Below are 20,431 nucleotides of genomic sequence, written 5' to 3' on the forward strand. Positions count from 1 at the left end.
GTGTCCAAACAGGGTTGCGCCTTCGAATTAACATGGCATTTGAATATATTTTAATGCCATATATGGTTACTTGGAGGCGTTTCGGGACGCAAATTACCCCGAATGCGCGCGTGCACAGTGATTTGGAAGGTGTGGGATTTATCATGTGGAGGTGTGCAGCCAACGCACGTTTGATAAATCCCGATTTTTCTATACTTGCGACCATTCTATATTTCACTCGTAGGATACAATTTAGAAGGCATTCTATGAACAAATGATACATGAGGCCCCAGGATCCTCTGGGATTCACTGAAAAGATTCTTCTGAAGATGCAAGTCACCTAAGCATGGGGTGGCAGCTAAGCAAACATACCTGCCGACCATTACGCATTTTGTGTAGCAGATACAGATTTTGACATCAAACTACGGCGCTGTCACTTCAAAATACTGGAAAAAACAATAGCAAAGTGTGTTCATGGGCCCTTATAAATTGCTCTGTAGACTTGCATGGACTTTGAGAAAGGTAGCCTGTATGGGAATAGTGAATTGCGTCCAGTTGCTAAATCCGTAAACTTATGAAAATAAATGAAGGCCGAGGTCTGTCGTAATGATTCACCCAATGTTTCGCCGTATTTGACGGCAATATGTTGTTGCTTGTTTTGATATTGGACCGAAACGAGATTACTTCCGAATGAGAAAATGTGTTGATGACCGCGCTATAAATTAGCAGATTAGCAACAAACTAAATTCGGTTTCCCTTTGCGCCGGATCATTTTAACTCGGGAAAATAAAGCGATAGTTCTAACGGTTGTGCTCGGAGTAGGTCAGGAATAGGCCTACTGTTCCCCCCTGAGTCATGGCCCATTCTGTGAACAGGTGTAACAGGTGGTGCGTCATACCAAATATGCATCACTCCAGGACTACTATCCGTAATCACGTATGGCAATCTATTAATAAAATCAATTCTCCTATCATCATATATGTGCCGAACAGTGAACAATAGCCAACTCATAACGGCAGATGAGGCTAGATAGGCCTACTATTATGCAGAGAAGTGAAAAAAAAGAAGCGATCCCCTCAAAATTACCGTGGAAGTTCCAAGAGCATTGGCCATTAGCCCCCGTCCCTCAGTAGAGCCACTACATGACGCATTTTGTACTGAATGAATGCTGAAAGTGTGATTTTGATGTTAGCCCCCAAGGTAATAATATTAACCTGATATTATCCTAGCTAAGATAACACTTGTCTTTATCTTTTTCTCTACTGCTGATGCTTCTTCACAGTAGGTGACAACATCACATCACCATTTATTAATATTGGGGGAGATGATGTAAGAATCATTACAATTCAACTTTTTGTTCATAAAAATCACTGAAATGCCTCTGTATTTTATAATCAAATTATACATTTTCCTACATGTACCTTCTACAGCCAAAAAAATAATCAGCAAATGCTTCAATTTCATACTCAATTCCAGCTCCTTAACACCCCCCAAGTGACCAAATGCTCTGTTTGGCTGGTACATAGGATAACTTAATAGCCACTTAGGCCTACTAGCCAGACTGGTGGTATGTTTGACTAGTAAGATTAACAGCCATATTGGCTGGTGATCAATAAAGTTAATTTAGAGGCCTGAATTCCAGCACACTATATCATGGTGTTATGGTGTGAAACAAAAAAAAAACATCTTTCATGAAAGTTTAATAAATTATGGTAGTTCAAAGTACTGTGAAGAGCAAGATAAACTATTTGCCAGATACACGGGATGTTAATTAACCCTGGCACCCCTGCTCTAAATGGATAAAGATTCAGAGATTTTTGTCCGTGCCCAGCGGAAGCTGTCAGCAGCCCAGTGCCTCATACTGCATCTGCTGTTTGCATGTCTAATTAGATGCTAAATCGCATATTCTTGCCCTGTATTTTTACTTGAGTAATGACAAAGTTGAATCTAATGTAATTTATGTCATCAGGCAGTAGCCTAATATACCTCAGTTTTGGCTTTGAAAGCTTGGCCATGTCCAACGATTATCGCTGTGTGTGCTTGCATGATGTTTTTGTCACATACACTATACACCATTGGTAAATTCCCTATTTAGTGCATATGATGTAGCTGGCTCCCTTAACTGTAGAAGGACAGGCAAAAGCCATTCAAATAGGATACACAATTGCAGTTTATTCAAAGTTTATGAACATTAAGGATACTTTAGTAAGGGGGGAAAAAGCTAATGTCAGTAGTACCATTGATCATTGTGATCACATCACAGTGCACAATGCACACAAAGAAGCTTAGCCTCTGCAAACATGAGCAGGGAACAGTCCTAACAACAGCTACCAGAAAGCAGAGTGGAGGGACATGTCTGTCTTTATCAAGACTTTGATTTAAAACCCTGAAACTACAACTCTGATTCTTTAACAGCTAGCGTTGCTGCCCCAGGTTTAACAAAGAAGTTAGTTTGATTGACGTAATTTATTGTCCCCTGGGGAAAATTAGTTTTCACAATCCCCCTAACTACTCAAAAGCACAAACCCAACACAGGGGAATACAGGAAAGACATCAGTATTATTGAAAAACATACGGGAGGAACACCATTTTATATAGCAAAATATAACTGCAGCACAAGTAATACAACATCCAGGGTCCACCTAGTCCGTACAGGGTCACTGGAGGTTGTTGAGTGCTGAGATGGCCGAGTGCTGACATGGAGGCTCTTGCTGAAGCGTCCCCGTTGCTGCCTCAGAGTCCTACTCAGGTCCAGATAGTAGCCGTGTGTGAGTATGTGCGTAATTGTGATTTTTGTCAGGTTGTGTCTGTTGGAGGTAAAACCACAGAAACACTTTTCAAGTACCATATTTAGTTTTTGATGGGTATAAACAGGAAAGCCATAAAATATACTTTACTTTCATACATTGGTGTAAGCCGACAAGTTTGAAAATGTGTCATTTCCTAACAGCGAACACGGGAGTATATATCCTCCTTCGGCACCTCTCTCTTCCTCTCTCGTTTTGCTCTCTTCTCTGAGAAGTTCAAGGCTGCATAGTTAATCAATTCATGAGTGTCCTGGACAAACAGACAAGTACCATAGAAGTTATTTTCTGGGGTAGACATGGAAAATAGGAACATTCAGTTTGACAAAAAAAATCAATAAGACCATGAAATTAATGGGATCAGTTCTATGTTCCCACAGCCCATTGGTCCCACAGCTCATTCCTGCTGCTCCACGTTCCCACATTTTTAAGAAATGATTCAAATGTAGGACCTTTGTTCCACAACTCCATGTTCTGAGTAAACTAACTCCATGTTCTGAGTAAACTAAGAGAATGTGCCTTTCTCCTCGCCATGGAACATAGGGCCTAAATTTCAATAAACTCTTAGAAATTTGTGACCATGGAGCAGCAGGAATATGCTGTGGGACCATTGGGCCTAAAAATTAACGTTAAAAATCTTAGTGATGTGGGACCAATGGGTTGAGGGACCAATGGGCTGTGGGAACATAGACACGCTCCCAGATTAATAACACAAGTACCTGAGTAACTGGTTGCCTTTGTACCGATTGACCAGAGCGCACATCTTAAATGAACAGACAAAAGGTTAAGATTTGGAGGAAAAAAGCATTTTACACTGAAAATCGTATAATTTTATAACACGTTTTGATATAAAGATCTTATAGGTATACCTTTATGCTGATTTTTCCTGTACTGGTTTATTAGATAAACCAAATACGATATGAGCACAAGACCCAGCCCCAACACAGCAATCAGCCCAAAAATGAGAGGATCCACATATTTCTCTATAAAATATGTAACAAGAACAAGCCATGTGATGTTTGCTGCCCTTAATTTAACATGTATTTGTTTTTATATAGCACAATTTCACTTACGTTTATGTGGTTGGATGTCCCAACCAAAAATGTACAAAAATTCCAAAACACCAAATTCAGTGCATTTGATATTTTTCTCAATTATAAATTCAAAGAAACACATTTTAAACAGTATTCTTTTTTCGCTTTGAATTTAGACCTAAAATGAATATTAATGTGATATGAAAGTTATGAACTATTACTCATCATAAAAACGAATATCCACAAAGTTTTAAATGATCTTTTTAGCAGTTACTTATCATGTCGGCATACAGTGAGAACAAATATGCCTACCTGCTGTCAAACATTTTTCAGTTTTGTTTTCTCTGTTTTCTCTACAAGCCACATTACAGAAGAATTCTGTATGACTGTTGATGCCAACAGTAGACTCTCTGGGTCCTATGGGGATTGAGAAGAAGGCAGTAATTCATCATTAATCATCCTGTCCATTTCACAGTGAATCAGGATGCAACATACATTGTTAAATTCACAGTTGTATACCTTTCAGAGACAAGAATGTTCCATTGCCAAAGTAGATCTCATTCATAGCTGTGAGAGTGCAGTAATATGTCGCTTCATCGGATGGTGTGATATTCCTCAGGGTAAGATTAAAGGATCCCTCAGGGCTCTGTAGTGTAATACGTCCACTTTCAAACTGTGTTAAAAAGGGTTCATGCCATAAAACAGTATTTCCCTGACGTTTAACTATTGGTTCAGGCTTAAATCCCAGTAGCTGCCTGTACCAACCCAATGTCTCATCCTTATAAGACAATTCATAAAGACATGGCAAAGCCACGGCGCCTCCAGGTTCTGCTTCTTGTAGTCTGTTCATCTGGAGAACTTCAATTGTTGCATCTGGACGTTCAGAAACCAGAAACATAACAGTTTCATTCTGTTAATATTAATATCCATACAATAGGCTCAGACACGCCAACATTACATTTGAACTAAAATTCAAATTAATCATGTTAAATGATGAATACTATTATAAGTGACAAATAATACAGAAAACAATCTTCCATGTACTTACACATTGGGAAAAGAAAGAATACAAAAAACAAAATCATTGTCTCACTAGTCCTGTGTGTCAACACACACAGGTCATGTCTGAGTTTCAAATAACCTCAGACTGGCTGAAACACTCCACAAAAGAGAAAGATCATTTCCTGTTAAATGTCCTACGTGCATTTCTGTAAATCACTGAGCCCCGCCTCTGAGTTTGAGTTTGTGGAGAGGCCAGAGTGCTGCATGAGCCTTTATACCTTGGCCTTCATACACATGCTGATATTTTTAAAGGTGCACTGTGCAGGAAATGGTCAAAAAAGGTACTGCAACTATGCTGCTCATAGCTCATGACTGAAACAGTCATTTTTGCAGCTAAAAATGTATGTCTGGAAATTAAAAATGGCGTACCATCGAGAAGATCCCCCGTTTAATGTATGAAAATGGCAATTTTCCCTGTCATAATGAATACTTCCAGAATTTGATGGTGGTGGAAGTATTCATGAAAAAGGTAACATTAGTGATGGGTAGCATGAATTCTGGAAATAAACAACTAATAATCTTGCAAAAAACACAAGAGTCCAGATCCTAACAGTACGGCCCCCTCAAGGGACAGCTTCCAGACATCCCACAAAGCCAATTGGAGGCACAAAAGACGCTGCGAATGGGGCACCTAAGTCTCCACTCCTTCCGGGCGGCTCATGGGGCTGTGAAAGCCTAAACTTTTGACTGGGCTGTAATGGACTGATCAAAGCGATTTTCCAATCCACCTCGCATTCCCCCGTCGATCACAGATATGCTGTACCTCAGAATTAATGATAACCAATGGTGTGCTTGTTGGCTTCACTTAGCAAGCGATTTTTGAGTTGTGTGTGTGCAAAAATGTGTAATTATTTGGACTACGCAACAGAAGTCTCATGTCCGACGTGCAACCACTTCAACCGCAGTGCAGCGGTAGGGTTGGCTGTGCCTCGGTTCACCTCAAATATGCGAGGCGCACGTTGTAGTCTCTAACACAGTTTTAAGCAATAGTTAAAATAACCTTTCTTGCGTGCCGAAAATGAACGGTCTTACGACGCAAGTCCAAACCTTTCAAATTCACTGCCATCATAGCAGGATTTAGCTTGACTCGCTCCATTTACTCCCATTCAAAATGTTGAGAGCTACAGCCCCATGCATCGGAAGTAGAAGGGTCTGACTTAGGTGCCCCATTGGGGACATCCGTAGGGGGAGGAACGGCAGGGCTGGGCACACTGCCCGGCCAACGGAGGAGGCACAGAGCCGGATACATTCTGGACATGGGGCAGACCCAGTGCAAGGGGCAGGCACAGGGGATGGCAATACAGACAGAGCAAGACAGGCAGACTCAGTGCAATGGACAAAGTCAAGGGGCAGACAGCAGAGTTAGGTGAATGGTTCAACTTGAGCATTGGATCGGTGAAATTTGGACATGGGGCAGTCAGGCTTTGGATGAGGAGAACAGGAGGGCTGGGAGGTCGGCTTTGGAGGCTGGGAGACACAGACAGGGACAAATATGGGAACCTTGACGGGCACAGTGACAGGAACGGGGACAGAGATGATGACAGGAACAGGCACAGTCACAGTGACGTTAACAAAAAATGATGAGGGGAAACGGGCCGAACGGGCTGGAACCCAGACAGGGATAGACACAGCAGTGGGAACCTGGACACAAATTGGGACTGAAACTGGAATGGTGAGTGGAACAGTAACAGGTATGGTAACTGGCAGGGGAATAAGGAGGGGTTTTGGAACATTGGGCTGAGGTGAGTAGATGGAGCAGGCCGGTTTACAGACGATGACTGGGAGGCGGGAGCAGGAACTGGTGTAGGCGAGGCGGGGTCTGGAGCAGGTGCAGGCAGAGAGGATCTATGGGTAATACAAGAGAGGAATCTCGCAACTTTTTCCGGGTGGTACTGTCAACTAAGTGGCGCCATCCAGACAGCGCAGAGGAGCGCCAAGGAGCGCAGAGGCTGTTAGAATGAATGGGGTCCCATGGAGCTCAACCACAGATGCTGCCATTGCTTTGGGAGAGAATTGGTATCATTGTTTCATTTTATTTTTCCCAAAGGCAGGATAAATTATCCTTTCAAACAGCACTTAGTTTGAATGTTTAAACTCGCTGGATCTTTGTAAAATACGTCTCTATTGTCAATATGACGTCACGAGTGGCTTCACACACTGCGTTTGGATTGGTCGTCCGGAGCAATTTTGTTAGCAAGATGCTAGCGGAGCCTGACTCATAAATGCCAAAGCTGTAAGAAATCAGAAGGACATAACTCCCAGGTTATTGTACATTTCATTTAAATCCACATTGGTTTCTCAGAACTTACAGTAATATTGTCAAGTTTCAGCCGACAGTGAGCGCAATTGTCAGTTATTAGCGCCAGCCTTATGGGCTCTGCTGTTTCGACAGCGCTCCCTAGGTGAACTGCAGGCAAGGGTTGGAGGGCGGGATTGGACACTGTTGTAAACCCACTGTGGTGCAGGGCAGGCGAGGCGGGGTCTAGAGCAGGTGCAGGGCAAGTGGGGTCTGGAGCTGGTGCAGGAGATGCGGGGCCTGGAGCTGGGGCAGGAGCAGAGGCGGCACCAACCAGAGTAGGGGAGGCACCAACAGGAGCGGGGGCCAACAGAAACAGGAGGCGCACACAGGAACAGAACAGTCACCAACAGGAACAGTCCAAACAGGAACAGAGGCGGCGCCAACAGAAAGAAGATCGAGGGAAGCATCAGTAGTAGGGCTGGTTACGGGTGGCACTGCTAGACTGGTAGGCGGAGTCCGAGAGTCAGGTTCTTCTCCTGCCAGGGGCTCGGTCAGGGTGGGTGCATCGACCACCAGGGGGTTGGATAGGGCAAGTGTGATGGACTCTGGCTCTGGGTCATCCAGCAGTGCGACGGATGTATGGGGTCAGGGGGCGCGAAGTCATCCTTCGCGTCGTCAGATACTATGGCATCTGGGCTGTCCACAGCGGCAGGAGTATCGGCCAGGGCAATGGGTGTCTTGGACACGTTGAGAGTCTCAGACGTGTCAGGGGTCTTGGGAGGGAACGTGCCATCCGGCTCGGGGGCTGGCGACCAAGCGGCGTCCGGCTTGGGGGCTGGCGGCCAAGCGGCGTCCGGCTCGGGGGGTGAATCCAGGATTGTGCATGGTTGGTGACAACCAAAGAAACTCGACAGAAGAACAATCTCTCGGGGGGAATTGCATTGGCCATGGTGTAGTACGGGAGCGTTGCCTGAGGACACGAGTGGATGGAAAATTCGTCCTGGTGTTGGGGGGTGGGGTCAATTACCTGCAATGAGATGAGACCAACTTTTAGCCAAACCGAGTGGGATCACCTGTGAATGTTAAGTCTTAAAATGTGTGTAAAATGTGTGTCTCTCTCATGCTATCATTTGACTCTGAAGAAGGTGTAGCAACACCAAAACGTTGGTCACGTGGGTGCACAAAACTGAAGTCTTCAAAACTAAGCTGCAGTGTGCTCCAGCTTCTCCTTTCCAGTGATGTCTGTCCCACTGTGATGCACCTGCAAGCAGGGTTGCCAGATGAGGCTGATGATTTCCAGCCCAAAAAATGGTCAAAACCCGCCTCGGAGCTCAAAATTCCCGCCCAATTCTATTGATTTCTATGGCTAAAATGGGGGGGGGGGGGGGGGGGGGGGGGGGGTTCTGCTAAATGCCATTTTCGCACACGGCTATACTAAGCAGCCCAATGGGGCGGGAAACAGCCCAATCTGGCAACACTGCCTGCAAGCTGAGTGAGGGATGATGCGTAGAGTCCCAAATAACTGGGTGTGGCCTGTGGAACTTGAGCATTGCAGTGCATTATGGGGATTGTTGACACAAATCCACAAGCACTAAAAAGTCATTTTCTGCCTTTTCTCGGCCAAGAAGGCACCAAATTAAAAAATTATACTACTATTCCACTATATTATTTGACCCACTTTCAATACATATTCATGTCTCCACCGGTGGAATGCCCCTTTAAAGACCCATTAGCCAATCAGAGAGTAGAACCCTGTTGCAAAAGGAAATGAACTGAATAAAAATCCAGCAGCCACTCAAGATTCAAGATTCAGGATTCAAGATTAGTTTATTACGTCTTAATATAGGTTTGAAGCCTATAAAGAGTAAAATTTTTTGTGTTTTTGTGTCCTCAAAAAGATTAAAAAAAGATTTAAAAATAAAAATAAAAAAGAGGGGGGGGGGGTGCAAAGAAAGTGCCTTGTTGTCTTCAGCATGAATTCAATAATCTAACTGCTTGGTGGAAGAAACTACTTTGGAGTCTGGTTGTATGAGATTTCAGGCTTCTGTACCGTTTCCCAGATGGTAACATAGTAAACAGTTCATGGTTGGGGTGACTAGGATCAGCCAAGATTTTTTTAGCCTTCCTGATGCTCCTTCCCTCAAATAGCTCCAGTATGGAGGGTAAGTCACAGCCGCATATGTTCTGAGCTGTACGCACAACCCTCTGAAGAGCTCTCCTGTTGGCTTGAGAGCAGTTCCAATACCAAGCAGTAATGGTCCCCGTCAGAATGCTCTCAATGGTGCCTCTGTAAAAACGACCTCAGGATCTTGGGTCTCATCCCAAACTTTCTCAATCGTCTGAGGTTGTACAGACGTTGCTGGCTTTTTTTTACAATGCGCTGTGTGTGAATGTCCCAGGTGAGGTCTTCTGAGATGGTAACTCCAAGGAATTTAAAGTCTCTCACCCTCTCCACTGTCTCATCGTTGATGTTAATGGTTTCAAACTGGTGTTCTTTCCTCCTGAAGTCAACTATTAATTCTTTTGTCTTGGACACATTCAGAGACAAGTTGTTTCCTCTACACCACTCCATGAGGTTGTTTATTTCTTTCCTGTAGGCTGTTTCATCATTGTTTGTGATTAAACCGATAACAGTGGTATCATCTGCAAACTTGATGATGGTGTTGTTGTTGTGTATAGCCACACAGTCATGTGTATAAAGAGAGTAGCGGTATGTGAAGGAAATAAAAAGGACGTATGATTGAATAAGTGTCAGTTTAATCCAGAGAGTGTGTGTAGGTGGTTAGAATACACCAGGGGTGTCAAACATAAGGCCTAGGGGCCAGAACTGTCCCGACAGATGGCTCACTCTGGCCCCAGACTTGCACAGAATAAAAGGTAAGAATGTCAAAAGAGAACAAAACCTCCATTTATCAAGTTCCTGTAGATCACTGAGATTTCAGGTTTTAAATTCATGATCAAATTTGCCTTTTTGCTCGCCATTTACAATTAGTGCTCGTGATGGGATATCCACTGTCATCCATGAGATGATTGACTAGCAATGATATTCCAGTATGAAGCAGAAATGTGTGATATTGTACAATTACGTTACTGGAGTGGTCTGGCCCACTTGAGATCAAATGGCCTGTATATGGCCCTTGAAACACAATGAGTTTGACACCCCTGGATTACACAATGGAAATACAGTAATCTTAGAAATATGCATTTATGTATACAGTATTTAGGTTTCAGGCCTGACTGTTAAGTTTCATAACTGGTCTGGGATATGAATCTGGTCTTGCGTAAAAGTTAAGTCGAGCTGACCAGCAAAAACTGTTTGTGGCCAGCTCGCTTTGATGGGAAACAATGTGTGTCACACACCCTGTAACCTAATGTACCAACATTTGGTGACCATTCATTGACATTATATAGCTCTGTTCTGGCCTTATAATCGTCATCAATGTCCCTGTCTCAGATGGTGCACTTTTGAACTTCGAGCACTACATTTTAGTGTGTAATTAATGCACCATGCACACTGCAACATGAACACAGAAGTGCACAAGTACACCATTTGAGATCTTGCATGTGTAGGATTAAAAGGTTAATTCACTGTCCCGAGTCAGCCGGTGCTTATTTGAGTCAAAAGTAAGTGAACGATGACTCTCGCGACCATTTTCACGGTTGGCTATCAGAGAACCCCGAATCTAACTTTTGACAGTGACCCGGTCGAGTGTTGTGGGAAACACTTCTGTAGGGACTTTTACACCTAAGTTAAGTCCCTTCCCCTCATTTTACGAATGCCCGCCATTTTGTAAGATGAGGACATCTGGCTCTTATTACATACGTGGCTCAGCCCCGCCCCTTACCTGTAAGACCCAGGTCAGAGTAATTTTACATTGCCCGACTTCCTCCATCGAGATGTGAGACGCACCCGGGACGAGTCTCCTTGGAGACGTCTATTTTAGAAAATATTGAAACTGTAAGTTTTCGTCGGCCAAGTTAACACTACAGTCGATATATTTCTTCCTTCAACTGGTTTTCATTTGTGTATCTCATTCCCATTGCGATATTTCGAGTGATCTTGCGAACACTGCAAGGACATCAGTGAGTCAGGACGCAAGAGCTCACACGCTATAGGATAACGTTTGTGGACCAATTGTTAATCCTTTACTAGTACCGAAATCAAAGGAAACTTGCCTAGAGTCGACGGAGATTCGGCTGAGCCTGATGGTCTGTCCCCCAAGAGAGTGGACAGCCCGGTACAGCTGCGCAGAGCGTCGAGCGCATGGTACGGATCCACGTGCACGCCCCCTCTCACTTGGCCCTCGCAGGACGGCACGGCAAAGATCAATGAAATCCTGCTTTCCTTTCCGTGTTCAACTTTGGACATATCGCAGCCTCGCGCGCCGGAAACGCGCTTGGAACCGCTCGGCCACACACGACCCGAGCGTCTTCGAAACAAAGGAACTCGTGCGCATGAGGAAGCGCACATCGCCCGAGAGATTAAAGGGTTCTCTCTCCTACAAAGGATAACGCAGTAAGCACTGAATTGGGCACAGATATGCAGTTAGAACTGTTACATAGCTTTTAAGAGTTGTGTTTAAATATCCACACTTGTAGAGTGTGATATATTTTATTTTGGGTTATTTTGTTCTATTTGTTCTTTCTTCTCTTTCTCCCCTCTCATCACCACAAATAGCCACATGCTATTCTTAGTTTACATAGTTGCAGTATTGTCATACATGCACCCACATATAAATTACCCACTCACAGAGATACACGTACCAGGGTTTTAACCCATAGAGTTATCGAGTAGAGGACGCAAGCTATTGTTGAAAAAGAGCGCCAAGCGCTCCCTTTACCCTCCCCCATGAATACAGTAATCCCTTTAAAAAAGATCGGTATTCCCTGATCAGCTCGAATTCTTATCTTGAAGATAGTTTCCCGCTTCATCAGCCGAAAGCTTGACGCTCCTCCTTGTATCTCATACTTCGGTTCTGCGCGCCCGAGCTGCGCAGACTCATTTGAGCCATAGTTCATACAGAACATACATTTCTCTCTCTCTCTCTCTTTCTCTCCCTCGCATAGCGTACACACGTACACACACACACGCATAGCGCACCCTCCCATACCCCGTGTATATATTGTATATTTTACTTAAGTTCTTATGCCCTGTAAGTCACATTGGCTGTATCAGTGTTATGACCGAATGATGCTTTTACAATAAATGTGCATTGTGGTGAACAGTGTTTGTCTTATTTGAACAATTTCTACGAAGTCAACCAGAAAAGAATTCACACAAAACCTTCAGATCATCACTAAATAATGGTTATGATTTTATGAGACGGTCATGAAAAGTGTTTTATGCAATCATTAATTAGACAATTGACGATTCCATAAGTACACACCTACACATTGATACCCAGCGCGAAGAGTTTAACACACTCTTCATGCATCATTTCTTATACTCTTATTCCTCACATATAGTAATAACACATTACATATTTGGAACTGTATAAGAATGTTATACTTATTAATGTAATTATAATTACATTACTGTACTTGCCTTACATTAATGGTGCAAGCCGTGCGAGGAAGTCATTCTCTGCACACACAATATTGTAATTTCGATTGCATAACTGCAGTTGAACCTACATTAATGTTGCCCCTTGGTGAGGAAGAATATTCCTCACGCCCATTAATTGCAAGAGTACCTACATTTAATGGTCCCCGCGGGTAATTTATATTCCTCATACCCATACATTGTAGTAGACCCTACACTTCTCATACAAAAAAATTGCTTTACATACCGCCCGATACATATTCTATTTGTTCTATCGACTGCAGGCACTCTGTGATGAAAACATTTTCACAGCGAGCTTAGTTAAACAGCATTTTTTCAGATTTTGAGACAGGCATGCCACGGGCACCACAAAATAGGGTTGTGCCGATAGACGACATCATCGTCCATCGGCGATGGACAGCTGGCATCACGATGGACGCAAACATCGTGATGCCAAGGAATCCTCAACTTGTGTATTTTTGAAGCCGTTGCTATTGTCATCATTACGGTGCTTGGCATTGAAAGTAACTGAAACATTACCGTAAAATCCTTAGTAGCAGCGGACTGCGCACTGTGTGCAGGTATGAACTGACCGAGGTTGTCAACACAAGCCTCAAGCAGAGTCAATTTCTCTACGAAAAAAAACGCAATGGAATAAAAAAAAAACTTGTGAATTAAGCCCTACTATTGTTTTCTGCAGATGAGTTCAAGTAAGTGTCTGATTGCCTACATTTATTTCTGTGACCCAAGTTTCTACAACGGAGACCATTTCATGTTTAACGGAAATTCAACTCAAGATATTTAATCTCTCCGCGATGGAGATGTTTTGTGAAGTAGCCACACAAGATTATAGGCTACACTTCTGATTAGCCCACTGTCAAGAGGGAACGCAAGCGATTCCATGTCTGCCCACGTCTTTGTGGCTTCACCGAATTAAAAAAGTCTCGCTATGTGCTAAAGGAACATTCGTATATAGGGTGGCCATCGGTCCGTTTTTACGACCTGTTTACGACGTTCGTGTGTCCCTCTCTTTGTCTTTCCTCTCCTCCTCGCCTTGTGCTTATGGCCTCGATATACGAGACAACGTCATTGACACAAACTAGATTGACAGACGGTCGTGTTTCCGATATCTGGGGCCGCCATGTTACTCCAGATATTACTTCAGACTGCGCACAACAAATTAACTGTATTGCTGTACTGGCAGCGCATACTGCAAGCAAGTTTGTCCGCTAAATGCATTTACAACGAGGGCTCTCGTAACTTTTCAACCAGGGCAGAGAAAGCGTCTTTCTGCACGGGCGCTCTCTGTATTTTGAGCTCGTGCTGTTGCTATGGTTATCCAAGCGTCTGCAGGGGGGGAAACATGCTGACAGAAGCGTCCGCATCTCGTCTTAAAACACTGCTGATAAACACACTCCTGTCCTTTACTTTCAGCAAAGTACATCAAATAGGCTACTATACACATCATGCATGCATGAAAAAAGATGAAATAAATACAGACTACAAAACGGAGGGATTGCCTATCGTATACTCTACCGTCTCTGATACAACGTTAAATTAATGGTTCTGATGACTCCTTTATCGGAGTGGAGAGGTAGGTGTAATGAAATGCGAAGATCCTTCCCAAAACATCTTGTTTTACAACTAAAACTGTTTTTGGCGGCTGAGTTAGTCGAGGTAAGATGGCAGCGCAGCTTCTTGATTTCAGCCTGCTGTTTAGAATGACACAAAGTCGGGGAGTGACACGAAGGCGGGGAGTCAGCCAGTTGAAGCCACGGGTACTGCGCAAGGACGCTAGGTTAGATAGTTAAGGGGCGGGGTTGTCCGGCCGAAGTCCGGACAGGTGGTCACCCTATTCGTATAGTGTCGGGTAATTTGCTAACTCGGGATAAAAGCCATAGCAAAACCTCGAGAGGGCACGCGTGGGTTATCATCTCTTCCATTTGACAAACATTCTGGGCTTCCCTGCACTGTATGGCTAAAGTTATGGATTATGCAAAAACGCAGTGACACAGTTCATATTGAAATATAACTACTACACCGATAAATAACACACTCTAGTAGCAGCCTGCGGTAAGCTACATTAGTAGGCTAGGCTATATCGTGAAATTTATTGAAAATAAGTTTCCACGCAGTAGAGCTTGAAGCTGATGGTGACACGAGAGACAAGGGGGAGGGGTCGGAGGGGGAGAGTCGCTCTCACAGACAGCAGAGCGACCATCTCTGTTGCAGACAGAGTAGCGCAGCTGGAGGAGGTTTAAACATTTTTTTGGTAAGAATTTTAAAACTGTTTATATATTTGACTTAGGCCTACTCTTAAAGCAAATATATTAAAATAATAGCTTGGTGAAAGACAAAAAAACGAAATATATAATAGAAAAAGCATAGGCCTAATTAAAAAAATAATATTAATCCCCCCCCCCCCATGTCATCGTCCATCGCATCGTCTCACTGTAAACATCGTCAGCTGCCAATTAGGGGGACATCGCCCAAGCCTACCACACAAACTACATAATCCTACATTGTGCCCCTTTAACACTAGAACTACCACGGAGGGGTCAATTGACCTTTTTACCTAAAAGCCCCACAAGAGGGTCATTTGACCCTTTGGACCCCCTGCGGACACTCCTTTTGTTGTGGAAATGTGGCTGTTAGCAGCTCACAGCTGTCACTTTAGACACAGAGTGTGTGTGTGTGTGTGTGTGTGTGTGTGTGTGTGTGTGTGTGTGTGTGTGTGTGTGTGTGTGTGTGAGTGTCTGTGTGTGTGTGTGTGTGTGTGCGTGTGTGGATCATTTCCAATGCCTGTTGAGTGCTGTATCTCTGCATCTTCATTCCTTGGAGAGGAGCTTCTTTCACCACACAATTCTTGAGGGAAATGAAGCAGTAGTCCACATGCACTGGTATTTATCCATCTAACAATTGCCAGGTTGCATTCACATGAGTCGTTATGGTCACATGGCATGGGAGAAAAACGTTACAGTAATCGATTTTCTCGATTGGTTTGGCTAAAAACGTTTGGAGAAAAACATTACAGTTTTTCTCGATTGGTTTGGCTAATTTCTCGAAACTGAGATGACATTCTCAAAACAACATGGACAAATCCCCAAACCAACTTGCAATTTCCCAAAACAGAATGGCATTTTTCATTGCTTTCATCAGATATCAAATGCTTTGTACATGTCTCAAATGTTTAGTACATCTCTGCAGATGGATATGTACAAATACCCTTCAGTTGACACATTCAGCATACATTTAGCACTTATCTAAACGAATTAGACAATTCTCAGTCTAATGGTTGCCCTCTCCAAAACACGTCAGCATTATTTCATTGTGTAAGTCATCATATGCAAAGTGGTCTACGCAATTCCCAAAACAGTCAAGGACATAATATTTTAAGAATTTCATTACATAGTAAATTCATGACAGTGTTCAACAGGTCAGATGGTATTGTAACTTTACTAGTTAAAGTTAAACTAGATAAATAATTTTACAACCGTGTATACTACAGTTTCCTGTTATTTGGCTAATTTCATGACATTTTTTCAAACGACATTCTGTTTTGAACAATTGCTAGTTGCTTTGGCATTTGTCCATGTTATTTTGAGAATGTTATCTCTGTTTTGATAAATGAGCCAAACCCATGAGAAACCTGTGATATATGGGCATTACTTTCTGTATATGAATTTACAGTAAAGAAAGTTACTGATAAATGTCCTTGGTAAATTATCTGTGTTGTCAAACTTCAATGGTTTCACTCACTTTTTCATTTTTATACATAGTCGAAATCTGTTAGCTGAATGTAGATAAAACACCTAACCATTTTGACTGGCAGTGCTTACACAATGGCAAAGGGACAATGTATTTTGGGGGTACTGATGATATATGTGGGGAAGAAATGTAGTTTTGACACATGGGTAAACTGTTTTTGGGGTGATATGAGCGAGTGATGAGGATCCATGTAGTTATGCTGAACCATCCAGTTTATTTTGACAGAAGTACTAAATGAATGCAAATGAGCCAAAGCAATTGAGAAGGATCTATGCCATTTTGATGGTACTGACTATTTATATGTGAGACGGTTTAGTGCTGATGCAAGAATGAGGTGTTTTGGGAGGTATATGACATTTTGCTAGTTATCTGACCTGTTGTGCAGAAGTGTAAGAATGTTTGGCCAAATGACCCAATGGTTATAGGAATGTCATCTCAGTTTCAAGAAATGAGCCAAACCAATGGAGAAAAACTGTTATTCAACCATTATCTGGTTGCAGTCATATGATTCGTCATGATCACATGGGACATTCACACGTTCATTGATGACTTGTATGAAGAAAATGTGCTGACATGTTTTCAGGACAACCATTACACTGAGAATCAACCAATTGGGATAGATCAGCAAGGTACATTCATTTGAAAATTCTACTAACTGTAAGCTGATTGTGTTAACTGTAGGGTACATAGCCATTTGCAAGGATGTACTAAATGTTTGAGACATGTACAAAAGCATTTGAAATTTGATGAAAGCAATGATAAATGCCATTCTGTTGTGAGGAACTGCAAATTAGTTTTGGGATTTGTCCATGTTTTGAGAATGACATCTCAGTTTCAAGAAATGAGCCAAACCAATGGAGAAAAACTGTAACACACTGTCCGTCAAACTGTGCTATCTGTCTTTGCTGCTGATATCTTCATGCAAGTTGCTATTTACCTGTGGTGATTTTGGAGGCTGACAGCCCTTGGGAAGAAGCTGCCTGTCCCTGTTTGTCTTGGCTGTTAGCACTGTAAGGTGTGACCCCCTAACCCCTCACCCACACATGGCCCCTAACAGCCTCATTACCATAACAAAATGAGTGATTAGTGTATTAGGTAAAAGCCGCAGGGTCAAATGACCCCTCTCTGGTACTTCTAGGTAGGCAGAAAAATCCTGGTAGTTCTAGTGTTAAAGGGTTTATGAAACGAAAACAAACTAAAGGAATTTGACCATTTCCAGGACAGATTCTGAAAGTTCTAAGCCTTGTGAATAAAATGGGATATTGTCTGGGTGATATTTTGTCCTAAAAGTCATGTTAAAACGTTCCCAAAAAGTGTTATGTTTACTTTTTTTCGTGACATGCAAATTTTATGCAAATGATATGCGTGACATAGAAGGGGAAAGTTCACCTCATTCCACCTTGTTCAGATCAATGGCGGCTAGTACCAAAACAAAGCGCAGTGTCAAGCAGTGTGTTGCTGGAGGGCTGAACGGTGCCAGCTGCAAAAATGGCTACTTGACAGAAGGAATATCTTTGCACACGTTCCCTTCTGTGAAGAATGATGGAACTGTGGCCGACAAGGAGAAGGCTAAAACAAGGGCTCTGTGGATCCAATTCGTACGCAGGCACCGGCGTGGTTTTGAAGCAAGCTCGTGGTCACTGTTGTGCTCGGCACATTTCCACCCCTTGTGCTTCACCACAAATGTGGAGATCGCGGGCATGGTTGGACTGAAGAGAATGCTATTGCCTCAAGCAGTTCCAACAATTGACATCGCCGGTGTGCAGACTGAAACTGCCCCTGTAGCCTAACTGCTTGGGGACAAAGACAGGTGAGTGCACTGCTTTGCTTTAGGCTACTCGTTTTACCTTGTCCATCTGCTTTGTATGTTGTTTTCAGGAAAGGGTAATGCACATTACATGCCAAACCGATGCGAAGGCTCTCGGGATATGCACTTTTTGTTGATTGCCAATCAACTGGTCAATAAATTGGTTTTGGGAGGATATCCGCGCTTCAGCCTCCGTGGTGCTCTCGGTTGAGGACAGCCAACTCACAGACTGGGCTACTGCTTAGCGAATAAACGGAGATGCATATAGCGTAGGCCTACTTTGAAGCGTTTGATTGTTTGTTTTTAGTATTGTGGTGCACGTGTGGCTGACGTTTGAACACACCTCGTCCTCAGAGTCAGGCTGAGGGACACGCGACGCCTGTGACTTTGAGCACAAAAATAATAATAATGATAAACGCTAAAGATATGTTGAGGACTCAGGCTATCTAGGGTGTTTTTCCAACAGCCTAATACCTCCGTTTTTTCTCTAGTTGATGATATTTTTGCATGTACATGCATTTCAATCACACTATATTGCGCAATTGAATCAAAATGCCCCCCATTTGTCAACAAATACACACGCCACGTCATCTTTGGGTCATGGCAAAGCGCCCTTAGCAACTGTCCGTAACCATAAACAAAACGAACTGTCAGGCTATGTCAACAATCGTCACTTCGCCTGTCAGACATGTCACTTTCTGCAGATGTATCAGTGCCTCTGAAATAGATTTGTGCTGCTGTTTTTTTTTTCTCATGAGGTTGGATGTGTGGTTTTTCGACATGCTGATGTTTGTATCAGAATTTTGGTTCCTTTATAAGATGTGGGTCCATCAAATGTGTGTTGTTTTCTCAGATCACCATACTAGCAAACCAGGGACTTTCCTCTATGACATCACAGCCCAGCTCATTAGTGAAACCAAATTTCACAGAATTCACACTTTGTGTTGCCATTTTCACAAGTTCCTCCAGGATGATTGGGTTCAAAGTCTCATCGATGCTATCAGAAAAAACAAGGCTTTAATGGGAATGACCGTTTGTTTTCGTTTCATAAACCCTTTAAGATGTGGTGTGGTGTGAACATCATCACATGCCACATCACAAATAATTTAAAATAAATAGAATGAGTAAGCATACAAGCTGATAGGCATTCACCAGAAAGAGCTGAAGAATCTGTATAGGCAGTGGAAAGGAAGATCAACGCCATCCTCCTTCAAGACAATTTTTTAATATGGCAACATATACAATAAAGCTTTTTTAATTTTTGACTATTTGAATCTTCATATAACCACACATGTGGGCAAGGGCTGGCATGAAAACAGAGTTCTCAGTGAAGCAGGGGGGGGACAGCACCATTGTCCTCAAGACACCAGCGAGGTCATGGAGGAAGATGTAAAAGAGCGTTGGACAGGCAAACCTGTCTGTCAGTTCAACCTGTAACCCTCACGGTACATGCACACCAACATATGCGCGTTTGCTGAACGTGTCTGCGAGCATTGCAAGTTCGAGAGGTTTGGGCTGCCTTGCACACTGCACAGTGAGCGTCCACGTTCGGGAGCGTATCTATGTTTCCCAGGTCCTATGTTCCCCTGTCTTTTTGTTAGGGACCAGGGAACTTAGGAGCCTTTTTCTAACAAAGGGTTCTATGTTCCTCGCATTGTATGTTTCCGAGTTTTCAAATTGTGCCCTTCCCAAAACCATCCTAAACCTAACCTTTCAGTAATGCAGTGTTTCTAAATTTTGAATTTGTGCCCTGACCAAAACTATCCCTAAACCTAACCTGTCAGAGATCAACAACAACCTGCGCTTTGCCATGCGACAGCAGTCTACTTATTGCAGTGGGGAACATAGAACCCTTTTTTGGAAAAAGGGTACGAAGTTCCCCAGTTACGGGGAACATAGGACCCGGGGAACATAGGGATGACCCCCCCATGATCTATCTGCTGGCAGCAGCCATTCATTTTCAATGGAGCCCGCTCATTGAACGCGGACGTCCGCGCAGGAAAATAGACTCGAGTTCTATTTTCAAGGAGCAACATGGACATGTCTGGTCGGGACGGACATGCACCGCACTTACACCGCGCTCCTGTGTGCAAGGCATGATCTGTTTACATGTATTCTAACCGTGTTGGACTGATACCGGACACCGTCGGCAAGTGTAATTCTTTAAGCTGCCAGCTGATTGCTGGCCCAGATTTG

This window comes from Engraulis encrasicolus, chromosome 22, assembly GCF_034702125.1.
Source record: "Engraulis encrasicolus isolate BLACKSEA-1 chromosome 22, IST_EnEncr_1.0, whole genome shotgun sequence".
Classification (NCBI taxonomy): Eukaryota; Metazoa; Chordata; class Actinopteri; order Clupeiformes; family Engraulidae; genus Engraulis; species Engraulis encrasicolus.